Here is a 3,283-nt window from a genome sequence, read left to right as displayed (position 1 = left end):
TTTAATAAGAAGCCAAAAAGTGCAAAAACAATAATGTTCGTGTTGGAGGAGTTGTGAATTAGGTACACCTGCAGTCTGCAGGTGTATCTAATGTTGTGTCCCTGCAGTCATTCACAACTCCTCCAACACCAACATTATTGTTTTTGCACTTTTTGGCTTCTTATGAAATAATTTTTTAAAATAGATTCAATCTTGCACGTGGAAAGTTTAAGTGTGGGCTTTAGTTGATATAACAATTCTACGGCGGGGGTGCAGGAGGCGAGCCTCAGCCAGTGCGTCTTTTGCAGCCGTTTTAGGATTGCTCAGCACAAGAAATACTTTACACACATACAGTTGTTGACAAAATACACTGTACATTATATACCTCAGCTAACTAAACTATGGAAATGTATAATATAGTTCATATAGCAATACAGTCTCACTGCACAGCAGGCCAGCAGTTAGCCGAGTCCGTTCATGTTGAGGCACTGAGTGACGTGCCTCAACTGGCTGCTGTTCACCGCACCGTCTCTTCTCAGTATTTGAAATGTGAAAATTCAGTGATTTTGAATAAAAATAATCTAAAACTGGTGAAGTTAAATGGAAAATAACTTTATAGTATAATCACTGGATACATATAACAATTACATTTTTTTTTTTCTTTTTACATTTTTTTTCTTTCCATGATGGCAGGTGAGGCCCCGCCCCACCTGCCTCTAGTGACTGCACGTCACTGGTGTGGGAGAACTTCCTGGGAATGTAGTATGGTCTGAGTCCTACCGCCAGCAGCTTGATGTCCTTCCTGAACGATGCTTCCTTCACAGGTGTCACCATCTGTTGTTAATAAACAGTGCATGTTTTCTTTCTTTGTATTTGCCGCTGCGTTTAGTATCTCTCTCCGCTCTCACTGTTGTGAAGCCTAGTGGATCCACAATAGCGTCCGGAGTGTTTCGTGTCAGCCAGGTTTCTACGAGGCACATTTAGCTGCACCCTCCAAATGTCAGACCATTCCTCACAAGGGCAGCCAGCTTATCTGTCTTGTTGACCAAACAGTTCACGTTCCCCATAACTACACTATATTGCCAAAAGTATTTGGCCACCCATCCAAATGATCAGAATCCGGTGTCCTAATCACTTAGCCCGGCCACAGGTGTATAAAATCAAGCACTTAGGCATGGCGACTGTTTCTACAAACATTTGTGAAAGAATGGGCCGCTCTCAGTGATTTCCAGCGTGGAACTGTCATAGGATGCCACCTGTGCAACAAATCCAGTCATGAAATTTCCTCGCTCCTAAATATTCCAAAGTCAACAGTCGGTTTTATTGTGGGAACAGTTTGGAGCGGACCACTTCCACTTCCAGCATGACTGTGCACCAGTGCACAAAGCAAGGTCCATAAAGACATTGATGACAGAGTCTGGTGTGGATGAACTTGACTGGCCTGCACAGAGTCCTGACTTGAACCCGATAGAACAGTGGTCCCCAACCTTTTTGTAACTGCGGACCGGTCAACGCTTGAAAAGTTGTCCCACGGACTAGAACAAAATATAATCATGTGTGCTTAAGGACTGTATCCCTGCAGACTGTATTGATCAGGGGTCCCCAAACTTTTTAACTATATATATATATATGTATATATACATATATACATTGTCTTTATAATCCGTTTTGTCATTTAACATCAATTAACATTGACGTTCATCAACATTTAACATTGTCACGTTATCGATGGGAAAATTCATTTTTAGACAATATGATTTGCCTGAGCGGTGTCGGAGGCATATATTTACATATATCCGTATTTAAGTGTTACTTCTTTATTTTCATAATCATATTACAAAACAGCTAGTGTTCTTCTTCCAATTGTGGTCTTTTGGTTGTCTGCAAATACTGTGTGCTAACCTTGACTTTGGAATGTAAGGAGGAAAGATACTCCTTTTCCTTATCTGTTCCTGTGTCCAGCTGAGGAGGACAATGGGCATGTGTTTGGGCATGAAAGAGAGACAAGACAACGAGGGTGGGAGGGAGAGACACTTTATAGAAGAGAAGGTTTCCATATTTTAAATCAGACCATCTTAGCTGCGCGATTGAATGTTCTATGCTGGACTGGTCTCATTATATTTCCAAAGCTTTGGAGATAAAATTACAAAATACCTATTCTGTCTCTGGTGGTTCTTCTACTCAGCTGTACTGTCATAAAGAGCTTGGGAGCGACCAGCCGCTTGAATTCACTGGGCCTGAGCTCATCTAAGATGGACTGATACAAAGTGGAAAAGTGTTCTGTGGTCTGACGAGTCCACATTTCAAATTGGTTTTTGGAAACTGTGGACGTCGTGTCCTCCTGACCAAAGAGGAAAAGAACCATCCGGATTGTTATAGGCGCAAAGTTGAAAAGCCAGCATCTGTGATGGTATGGGGGTGTATTAGTGCCCAAGACATGGGTAACTTACACATCTGTGAAGGCGCCATTAATGCTGAAAGGTACATACAGGTTTTGGAGCAACATAAGTTGCCATCCAAGCAACGTTACCATGGACGCCCCTGCTTATTTCAGCAAGACAATGCCAAGCCACGTGTTACATCAACGTGGCTTCATAGTAAAAGAGTGTGGGTACTAGACTGGCCTGCCTGTAGTCCAGACCTGTCTCCCATTGAAAATATGAAACCTAAAATAGCACAACGGAGACCCCCGGACTGTTGAACAACTTAAGCTGTACATCAAGCAAGAATGAGAAAGAATTCCACCTGAGAAGCTTAAAAAATGTGTCTCCTCAGTTCCCAAATGTTTACTGAGTGTTGTTAAAAGGAAAGGCCATGTAACACAGTGGTGAACATGCCCTCTCCCAACTACTTTGGCACATGGAGCCATGAAATTCTAAGTTAATTATTATTTGCAAAAAAAAATAAAGTTTATGAGTTTGAACATCAAATATCTTATCTTTGTAGTGCATTCAATTGAATATGGTTTGAAAATGATTTGCAAATCATTGTATTCCGTTTATATTTACATCTAACACAATTTCCCAACTCATATGGAAATGGGGTTTGTAGGATATGGACGGAGATACGCGGCCACTCGCATCTGCTCCGGAAGGAAACCAAAATTAATGTAACGAAAAAACTCGCCACAACATAACCTTAGAGGAAAATCTAATTTTAAAACATTTGTATGCGCGTACAACACTTAAAACCTTAATGGAATGGATTAACCAAAGAAATCAAACAAAGCACCAAAATGATTCAGTTTAAGAGACGGTTCAAACTGCAAGTGTTCACAAAGTACATAGGAGAACAATTCCTTGTT

Source organism: Nerophis lumbriciformis, linkage group LG02 (genome assembly GCF_033978685.3).
Source record: "Nerophis lumbriciformis linkage group LG02, RoL_Nlum_v2.1, whole genome shotgun sequence".
NCBI lineage: Eukaryota > Metazoa > Chordata > Actinopteri > Syngnathiformes > Syngnathidae > Nerophis > Nerophis lumbriciformis.
Note: the sequence above shows the minus strand (reverse complement) of the source record.